This window comes from Sciurus vulgaris, assembly GCF_902686455.1.
Source record: "Sciurus vulgaris genome assembly, chromosome: 7".
In the NCBI taxonomy this organism is placed as follows: domain Eukaryota; kingdom Metazoa; phylum Chordata; class Mammalia; order Rodentia; family Sciuridae; genus Sciurus; species Sciurus vulgaris.
This window is the reverse complement of record NC_136467.1, coordinates 113918438-113928929: the sequence shown is the minus strand read 5'-3', so window position 1 is coordinate 113928929 and position 10492 is coordinate 113918438. Positions and strand designations below refer to the sequence as shown.

The window sequence follows — 10492 nt, the reverse complement described above, 5'->3', positions numbered from 1 at the left end:
GAGAGAGCCAGTGGAGCCTGGTGGGAGCCACACACACCAAGGGGATGAAGTCAGGAGCGGGAAATAATCCTGGAGTCAGAGGAAGGCCTGCTTTGGGGGACATTCCTGGAAAGTTCTGCTCTGATTGGCTTGAGGTTGAGGCTTCTGCACAGGCCTTTCCAGTCAGGAGGGAGTTTATTAATAAATCCAACGCCTGCCCCACCCTTGCCCTGAGCAGAGGCAGGGCTTCCAGGGGTGGCGAGTCCCACTGGCAGGGGACCCAGGGACTGTGCCCTTAGATGTAGGTAGCGGGTGAAAGGTGCAAAGGCCCTGGGCTGCCAGAATTCATTCCTCATCCCCCTGAAGCCCCAGGGCTCCTCTGCTTCAATCATCACCTAGGAGGCTTAGGGGAAATGGCAAGCAGGTGGGTGTGTGCTTGTGGGTGCACCGGTGTGCAAGCATGCATGGATGCCTGCACTCGGCACTGGTGTGCAGATGTGAGCTCCTAAGAGGTTGTAAGGGTGACAATGGATTCCCAAGGACTCTGGGCCTGTTTGGGTGTGCCAGTTTTGCTGGGAGTGGAGACCCGCATCTGAGCAGCCAGTGAGCAGGTTCTCCCTGTGCCCTTGTGGGCACTAGGTGGTGCGTGGGTGGCTGGAGGGAACAGCAGAGTATGAGGGTGCTAAAGCCCTCCCAGCACCTCCTCGCAGCTCATTAGCGCCCAAAGCCTAAGTGCACTTCCTCAGCTCCCCCACCCACTAGCCCTGACCTCATCGGGCCCCTGCCCCTCTCCCAGGACAGTGGGGTTGGGCAGGAGGGACAACTCCTTGGCCTGCAGGGCAGGATCCCTGTCCTGAGGGTGGTGGAAGAGGGGTGAGGGGCACAGACTTAATATAGTGATAGGGCTGGCCTGGAGGCTGTCGTCTCCCGTTACACCTGCCACCTTGCCCCGTCATATGACCCAGCTCCTGCTGGTAAGGCATGGGCAGAGAAAGAAGCACCTGGTCCTGAGCTTTGCTGGGGCCACCCTGCACTCTGTCCCTTCCACATGTCCTCAAATGGAGCCTTTCTCTCAGACTAGCCTCCTGGGAAGGGGCAGGGTTCAGACCACTTGTGCTCAGTGTGGCTCTGGTATGGCTCTGCTGGGTGATCCTGTCTCCTGGTGGCCTGGCCAGGAGTCTCCCCCACTTATTCCAGCAAAGCCACCAAAGGAGCGACTTCCTTTGGTTCACACCCTCCCCTCTACCCTCTCTGCCCCCAGAACCACAGCCCCTAACTGTGGCTCACCTACCTATGAGGCGAGCCCTGGGCTCGGCTTAGGGTCACGTCAACGTGGCAAGGAGTAGGGGTGGCCAGGACCAGCAGCCCCCTCCTGCCACTGCAGGAGATCGGTGAGGTCACTATGAAGGGCAGATTCAAGGTTAACTCCTCTAAGCCTCTCCTATAGAAAAATTCCTCCACACCTCAGGGGGAGACAGCCATGCCCTCAGGGAGCCCCAGTCTGATGGAACCAGCATGCCACCAACCCTCTATTGAATTTCCTGTGTTACCTTGGGGGTTTTACTCAGTTCCAAGAAGCCTCAGTTTTCTTGTCTGTGAAATGGTAACATGCCACAGACCTCAAAATGCTTGGTGCCTGCCTATCAGATCGGAAAAACTGAGGAGTCACTAGTCTTTCTCAGTTGGGCTTTTGCTTTTGTTTTCAGAAAGAAACCATTGCATTTGGTCTTTAATTGGGGAATGGGTTGCAGCTGGGTCCTGCTGGCCTCCTACTCTCACCCAAAAGAGCCACCCCAGAGGGTCAGGCTGCCTTGACATCCCTGGTCTCCCTGGCAGCCCCAGGCTGGACTTTAACAGTCAACATAGGGAAGTCAGCCATAGGACAATCCCCAGGCCTGGGGATATCAGTGTAAAATGGGGACATGACAGGCCCTGCAGCCACCCATGTCAGGCTAGTTCACTCCAGGGGTATGGAGAGAGCAGGTAAAGCAAGGTCCCTGTCACCAAGCCAAGTGCAGTGGCACATGCCTGTAATACCAGCGGCTCGAGAGGCTAAGGCAGGATGATCACGTGTTCAAAACCAGCCTCAGCAACTCAGCAAGTCCCTAAGCAACTCAGTAAAACCCTGTCTTTGAACAAAATATTAAAAAGGAGGGGGAGCTGGGGATGTGGCTCAGTGGTTAAGTGCCCCTGGGTTCAACCCCTGGTACCAAAAAGAAAAGGTCCCTGTCATCAGATACCTGCCACCTTATCACTCCTATCCATTGGCCTGGGGGAATTCAGCAGCCGCAGGCCTGGCTTCAGAGGGCCTGAGGGACATACCCACTGAACCCTGCACCTGCGGTGAAGATGGGGCAGAGCCAGGAGTGTGTGTGCACGCCTGTGTCCAGCTCCATCTCAACTGAAGAGTGGCATTTCCTCCCACGTCCACTGAACGATGCCACAAGTGTGTCCCAGGGACCAAGCCTTTCCCTGACCCAGGGAGTCTCGACTTGAGTTGCAAATGCCCCCAGAAAACACTGCCCAGTGATTTTTAGTCATTGACTCCCCAGGTTTTAATTTTTACTTCTTATGGAGGTGTCAGATTTCTCCATCAAATTGTACAAGTCTTTTTTTAAAAAAAAAAATAATTCTTTTTGTAGTTGCAGATGGACAGCATGCTTTTATTTTGTGTTTATTTTTTTATGAGGTGCTAAGGATCGAACCCAGTGCCTCACGCGTGCTAGGCGAGCGCTCTACCACTGAGCCACGGCCCCAACCCAAATTGTGCAGACCTGAAGGGCACAGATGAGTGGGTTTTTAATATGTGTACACCCACAGGCCAAAATCAAAAGGGAGTTCTTCCAGTACTCTAGGGGCCTCCTTGAGCCCACTCAGTCAATTCCACCTGCCGGCCAGGTAACCACTATTGTTCCTCTCACTCCCGTAGTTGTGTTTCCTAGTTTTGAACCCCATGTAATTGGGTCGTGGGGTATGTGCCCTATTGTGTCCACCTCAGGCTGCTCAGCGCTGTCCCTGAAGTTGAGCCATGATGCTCATGTCCCCCTCCCTGCTCTTCCACTGCCAAGCAGCATTCCCTAAAGTGGACGTGTCAGCATTTTTGTACCTACTCTGCCATCGATGGACATTTGGGCTTTTCCTATTTTTAACTAAGATGATGAAAGCAGCTGTGGTATTCTTTAGACTTATCTTTTGATGCGGAGATACATGATATACAACTGTAAGAGTGATTTCAAGGGAGAGGTCTGCTCAAAAACTCTGGGAAGATAAGCGGGGATTAAACAATTACTAAGTTTTAGCCACGCACAGTGGTGCACGCATGTCATTCCAGTGACCTAGGAGGCTGAGGCAGGAGGCTAGCCAATTCAAGGCCTGCCTCAGCAACTTAGCAAGGACCTCAGTAACTTAGTGAGACTCTGTCTCAAAATTAAAAAAAAAAAAGAAAAGAAATTTAAAAGGGCTGGGGATGTGACTCTGTGGCAAAGTCCTCTGGGTTCAATCCCTAGTACCAAAATAATAATAATAAGAAGAAGAAGAAGAAGCTGCCGCTGCTGCTGCTGTTTTTTTTATCTGATGCACCACTGACAAGGGAAGGGGGATAGAGACAGAGCAGCTCCCAAGGGATCATCCTCAAGCCTGAAGCGACCTGGTATGTGCACCTGTGTGTGCACAATGTTTTCTAGGGCTGACAGAATCTCCACTCACCCCGTGGCTTAAAAACATCAGAAATATGTGCTCTCACAGATAAGGAGGCCAGAAGTCTGAGATCAAGGTGTTGGCAGGGCCAGTTTTTAACTCAGGCACTGAAGGAGACTCTGCCTGCACCTCTGTCCTAGCTCCTGGAGGGCCCAGTGGTCCTCAGCGACTCTTGGCTCACGGCTGTATCCCTTCAGTCTCTGCTACTTTTTCACACGGCCACCTTCTCTGCATGTCTCCCTGTCTCTGTGTCTCCAAATCTTTCTCCTTATAAGGATACCAGTTATTGGATTTAGAGCCCACTCTAATCCAGCGAGATCTCATTTTAACTTGATTATATCTACAAAGAACCTATTTCCAAACAAAGTCACATTCCCAGGTACTGGGGATTACCACCCTAACAGATCTTTGTGGGAGGGGGTGGGGACAACCGACAACAGTGATGACTGCATATTTGGGAGTGTGCATGTGCTGTGCCCAAGGGGTCCTGAGTGTGTGTGTGTGTGTGTTTGTGTGTGTGTACGTGTGTGTGCGTGCCTGCTCATGAGAGCACATGTGTGTCACTGTCCCTGTTGTGCCTGGGCAGCTGTGGACATGTGTATATGTTCTACTTCAGAATTCTCAACCTGTGGCCTGCATCTTGGCTTGGAGACCCTGCTGGTCAAGCTGAGAAGGGTGACATCACAGGATGGTGGCAGCAAATGGAAGACATGCCTGGGGCTAGCCAAGGATGCAAGCAGGGGACCTGCCTTGGGAATTCAGAGGCCAGCGGGTAGAGGCTGACTCTGAAAAACAAGGACAAGAGTGCTTGTTGAGCTGGGGTGCAGGTAGTTGCTCCCCACAGCAGCGCCTGTTCCCAGATCCCCTTTCAGGAATGTTCCTAGAAGGCCCCTCCACCCAAGCTCCCACCCCTTGCATCCATTTGCCTGGTCAGGGAGGCTCTGGTTGAGTCATCCCTCCCAGGGCTGGAAGCCAGCGCTGGGCGACCTGTTGTGCCAGCCAAGTAGGGGTGGCGTGGCGCAGGTAGCCAGCCCCTCCTGGGCCCCACCTCCAAGCCAATAGGGAGTAGCATCCAATCACACCCCCGCCCGTGCCCTGCCACACCTCTCAACCTGTGGCCTGCATCTTGGCTGGGGCTGGACTCCAGAAATCAGAGAAAGACAGGGGCACACACACAGTCAAGCAAGACCTGGGACAAAGGGCTGCTTATCTCCCCCGGGGCAGCTCTTTTAGGCAAACTCACCACCAAGCAACCGGATATTGGGAGGGTCCACAACAGTAATACCAGCCTGGGCATGACTGCTCTGAGCCAGGTTGTCTCATTTCAACTTCACAACCAAGTTCAAGGGGCATTCTATAATCCCCATTGCAAGGACGCAACCACTGAGGCCTCAAGGAGTTAAGTGACCTGCCTACAAGTACATACCTGTGTTTACGTGTGTGTGTGTGTGTGTGTGTGTGTGTGTGTGTAATTCTCTCTGGAAATAATATCCTCCCCCAGCCCCACACACAGACACAGTTGTTTCCACCATAGTCCACCTACCCGCACAGACCGGCAAAGTGCAGTGTACCTCCCAACTGACCCCAGGAAGACCTAGGTGGGAGGGGCAGGGGTGTCCCTTGCCCCTCCCTGCTCCTGGTTCCTCTGCAGGGGTCCTGGTTTGGCGTTGTGGCATGAGGCTGGGTCTGCATGCCGGTGGCTGGCCTAAGGGTGCACCCCTGTGGGCTTACTGTCCCACCAGTCACCGTGCAGATGGAGCTCCCGTGGGAGGGACAGTGCACGGCTTGTACCTGTGAGTGTGCCTAGGCACAGGTGTGAGAGCCCCATGCAGACCCGCTGCTGCCTGTCGGGCGTCTGGGGAGCGACTCCATTTCTCTCCCTTCCCAGATAACTGCTACCATACTTGCTCACAGACTCCTGGGCCCCAGGTGAGGGCCTGGTGAAAACTGCCTGCAACTGGAGCCAGAGACACCTGAGTCTGCAGCTCTGCCCAGGCTGGGCCCATGCCCTTGAGCTGGCACCGCCCTGCCCAGGCCATGGGATGGGGTGGCACAGGGGAGGAGGAGCAGCTCAGCTTCCCGCTGCCTAGATGGGAGCTCATTACCCAGCACTCAGTAGGTTGTGGGAGGGGGTGTCGAGCCAGGACTTGGCACCGACTACAAAGGACAGGGGCACCCCCAGCACTCCCGCTGGCAGCGGCGGGAGGAGGGGCCGTGACGTTTGGTGGCCTCATGTGGCTGGGAGGAAGTAGCTAATTGCTGACCTGATGACTGGGCAGCCGGAGGAGTGGGGTGATGATGCCACAGGCCGCAGCTGGTGCTCCGGCCAAGGGGGGGCCCTTCAGTGATGGGGTGGGTGACTCTACGGGGGCCATGGCCAGAGAGCAGGGGTAGGGTTGCTGAGGCTGTGACCGTGGGAAAGGGCTTTTCCAGGGCTTCCCTCAGCTTCAGGGGAAAGAGTTCAGAGGCCTTGAGGGATGAGGGGCCCGGGGAGGGCTGCAGGCTGACGGGGGCAGGGGTGGGTGGCAGGGTGAGACCTGCTCCCCTTCTGCCTACAATGCTCCCACCTTTCTCCTTTCCCGCCTTAGCCTCCTCTTGGCCTCCCACCCTCACCCCGTCAGGGTTGGTGAGGAAGGAGGGAGCAGATAGGGTTCTGTTCATCAGATGACTGCCCAACCCCGAAACGAGCGAGCGGCGCCCCCTCCTGAAGGCCAGGGCATCCAGAAGCGGCTGGGAGACTTCCGCCAGACTCCAGGTTGAGAAGAAAGCACGTGCTGGCCAAAAGAACAGCAGGCACAAAGGCCAGGCTGGGAGAGTCGGGAGGCTGAGGAGGCCTGGGACTCGGCTGCAGTGCTTGGGAAGAGAGAGATCAGCCGATCGTTCTGCACCAGAGCCACACTGTGCCTTCCCAGCAGAACCCGTGGGCACCTGGCATCCAGAGCTTTCCCTACGTGCCACCCACAGCCTTCTGGTCCAGGCAGACATGGCCTTCAACTGCTCAAGCAAAGACCAGGACCAGGTCAGGAGCAGGACCAGGTCACAGGACAGGGATCCCACCCCACAAGTTCCAGGGGCCTTAATGCCAGAGAACTGCAGCACTGGGCCCCTAGAAACAGGCTCCAGCCATCTGTAGGTCAGTCCTCTGGGCCCTGGCGCCCCCTGTAGGCAGGAAGCTGCACAGGGCCCCATCAGCCTGGGGCAGAAGACCGACTTGGTGGGAAGCCATAGAGCCTGTCTCAGGGAATCCCTTGAGGTGGAGGAGAGGACATAGACACTGCCATGTGGACTCCAGTCTCCTGGGGGAAAAACAGCCCCTCTCTTCAGTCTTCCAGTCTGATGGAGGAGACATGAATTGCTCTCAAAGTTCCATTCGGAGGAACGGAAATCAGCATCCAGTTTCAGGAACCTCCCAGTTTGAGCAGAGAAAGGCAACCCGTCCTCAGGGAACTCTGTTGGATTTTCAGGGGCACTCAATTTGTTTTGCGAGGTAGATTAGACATTTCAATACCTCTAGGGCTGCCCGAGAAAGAAAAAAGAAAAAGGAAGGAAAGAAGGAAGGAAGGGAGGGAAGGAGGGAGGGAAGGAAGGAAGACATTCAGTCAAGTTGAACAACTGATAACAAATAATAGCATTTTACCATAAGTATGTCCCATGCAATACTTGGGATATACTTATACTAAAATATTTTATTCAGTTTTACTGGACGTCCTCAATGTTCACTTGCCAAATTTGGCAAAGTCTGAGAGGAAGACGGACCCCCTGCCCGAGACGTGGGAGAGCAGGTAAACATCTCGGCGTGCCGGAGGGGAGGAGGGTCCTGGGGCTCCTGCTCTCAGCAGTTTAAAATTCCTTCCAAGCCAGATCCCTAATCCTTCCGTGCACAATGGCCGCCTTCTCCCCCTCCGCCCGCGCCCACGCCCTCCCCGGTGGGGCCGTGGCAGTGCCACCACGGGCCTCTTTAAGCCCCTTTGAAGCCTCCAGAGCCCCGCGCAGCGGGAGGCCCCGCCGCTATGCCAGCTATGCCAGCTATGTCCCTGCTGCCGCCGGCCACCACCGCTCCCCCATTAATGCCGGCTAATCTGGCTAATAAATAAACTCCCCTCCCAGCCTCAGCCCCCCGCTGGATCCTCCCCGCTCTCCCAGAATTGATTTCAGGGTTCTCGCCCAAGGAGCGGCCCCGCTCCCCCCCACGCCCTCTGCCTCTGACTTTTTTCTTCTCTCGCGGTCCTGCTGCCCTAATCTGCTGCGGGTCTCTGATTCTGAGGGATCTGGGGGCCCTCCGCATTGCATTTGTACCACTCTTTCCCAGTCCACCTGCGCACCAGGAGCAGGACACAGCTGGGCTGGGCCACGCGACCCGGGCTCCGCGGGGCGGCTGGAGCGCCCCCTGGAGGCGGGAGAAGGCCCGGCCACGCCCCCTGCCCCTCGGCGCGCGGGGCCCCGGGATGGGACGCGCTGGCATGGGAGCCCGCCACAGGTGACTCCGCGTGCTAGCGGAAGGCGCCGGCGCTTACCGCGGCGGAGTCCCTTCTCCGCGGCCTCTGCCGCCCCCTGCGTCCCCACCCGGGCTTCCGAGAGTCTGACTCACAGCCGAGCCGGCTCGCTTCACCTCCTACAACACACCCGGAGCGAGCGGAGAAATTACAGGATTGCCGGGCACGGCTAATGCGCTCTAATTACCCACCGCCGCTGTCATCCGCGCGCTCCGCGGCACCGGGCCAACGCGCCATAATTAGGCCGCCCCTCCTTGGTCCCAGAACCCGTTCCTTGTCCCCCCCACCCCTCCCGCGTCCTGGTTCCAGAGCCCAGGCTTAGCTGCCACCTGCTGTCTTCCAGGATAGTCCCTTGGTATCAAGAGAGCTTTAGACCCCACCAGGGAAAAGGTGCTAGACTTGGGGAAAGGTCCGGGGACCTGCTGTGTCTGCTGAACTGCCTGAGAGTGGGCAGCCGGCAGGGACCAATTTCGTTAACAGGAACACTGAAGCTTATAAGAAAGTTAACTGTCGGGGAGGAGTGGGTCGTGGCCGTAGGGCAACAGTGTCCCCATTTTGCTTCTCAGGCATGGAAGGCCTCTTAGCCAGAACTTCCAGATCAACTCATTTAACGGTGAATTTATAGCGTACCACAAGCTCCTTTCATGGCAGGGAAGTTACCTTCCTGCAGAGAAAGGTGAAACCCCCATCCCAGAACAGGTCTCAAGGGAGCCAGTGAAGAGTGGGCAGCTCAGTTCTCCCTCCCAAAGGGTAGCAGAAGGCCTTGAAGACACAAAAGCCAGGCCTGGAGGCAAGACTCAGGAGGGCAACAGTGACCCACAGCTTCTTCATCCAAAGTTGGCCTATGGCTTTCCTATCCAGAATTCTTTCCTGATGTCCTCAGTGCAAACACACGGCTCTGGGACAAACTGAATCTTTAGTGAGGTTGAGTTTGAGAGAGCCTAAGACGTGGGCTCCCAGTGGCCTCCCTGTAGCCAGGGCAGATCCCTGACTTCAGCAGTCCTGCTGGCCTGCCTGCATCTCACCCAGGCCTGGGACCTTGCTCAACACCATTGCTACCCTTTGTAGTCTGTAGGTTGCTTGCCCTGTGTTCCTGTCCTTGGGAACCTCTCTTTATTGTTCTTTAGACACCACCCATGTGGCTGCATGACCTTCCAGATACCCCTTCCTGGTGTCCCCGTTTTTCATCTTGAGTGACTGTCTGTGCCGTATATCTGAACCGCTGTCTTCTCCAGCAGGGATGGCAGTTTCCTTTCTGCCATGAGACTAGAAGGTTCCTGAGGGCAGGATTGGCTCTTTCCCTTAGGGTGGGATCTTGCTGAGGGCAGGGAAGGGAGTATGACGAGGAGTTTCCTCTGTCATAGTGGGCTCTCCCAGGGCCTGGACTTCTCCCTTCAGAAGAGGATCCCTTAAAAAAAAGAAATGGTGTCTGCCTCATTCAGATTGGGGCTCCCTGAAAACAGCTTGTCTCCCCTCAGCCTGGGGCTTTCTGAGGACAAGGCCATGTCTCCTCAGACTGGGGCCCCCTGAAGAGGGGGCTGCATCCTGCAAACTGGGACTCCCTCAATGGTTTCTCCCCTCAGATGGGAGAAACCATCTTTGCACCCCGCCCCTCTGGCTCCCTGTGGTGGCCAGGCATTCCTCCCAGGACACCGTTTGTCACACTTTGATGAATGAAACCTACTAAGAATAACTCAGTCCTTGTAGTCTTTAAAGGGCAAGGGTTGGGAGAGGGAGGAGGCCAGGCTGTGGAGGGGTCCTGGGGTGGGGAGGATGGACACAAACCATTCATTCAATAACACTTCCTGGGTGCCCAACTGGGTCCTGGAGGAGACATGGTGAATTCCATAGAGACCCCCACCCCAACTTTGCCATTTCTGGTAACAGCAAGAGGGTATTATTTGCAAGACCCCCAAGAGAGGAGTTTCAACCCCTTTCTCCAAGGCCTTTCCACCCAGAAGTCACACCTTGGGGCCCACTGAGCACCCTCCAGGCCTGGACACAGCTGCCTCTGCCCTTTCCCCCAGTGAAGACCGGACTTTGATATCAGGTGCTTGGGGTGAAGGACTGCTTTCAGTGGGGGTGTGATAACCCAGAGGATGAATCCCTGCCCACTGCCCCTTCCTACCCCAAACCTCGAGCCTCCAGATAAGAGCTGAGTGACCTTTCTGGTGTAATTGACCCCCTGGGAACATCTTAGGGGTCTTGGGAGTAAGGAGGCTGTGACCTACCCCACATCTCTGGGCATTGCCTTCCTGGCATTGTGCCCCCACCTGCTACCTCCTGAGAGGGACATTTCTGCCTGGTCTTGGCAAAAACACTAG

General features: G+C 56.0%; 1 long non-coding RNA gene across 2 annotated transcripts; it reads left to right on the top strand.

Annotated features, from left to right (window-relative positions):
* Nucleotides 1–208: 208 nt before the first annotated feature.
* LOC306666116 lies at nucleotides 209–9934 on the top strand. Of its 2 annotated transcripts, none has more exons than XR_013765193.1 (4): nucleotides 209–403; nucleotides 6386–6694; nucleotides 7370–7457; nucleotides 7985–9934. It is a non-coding gene; the product is annotated as an uncharacterized lncRNA (long non-coding RNA). The 2 variants fall into 2 exon arrangements; XR_013765194.1 differs by lacking the exon at nucleotides 209–403 and adding an exon at nucleotides 2797–2877.
* Nucleotides 9935–10492: the final 558 nt, after the last annotated feature.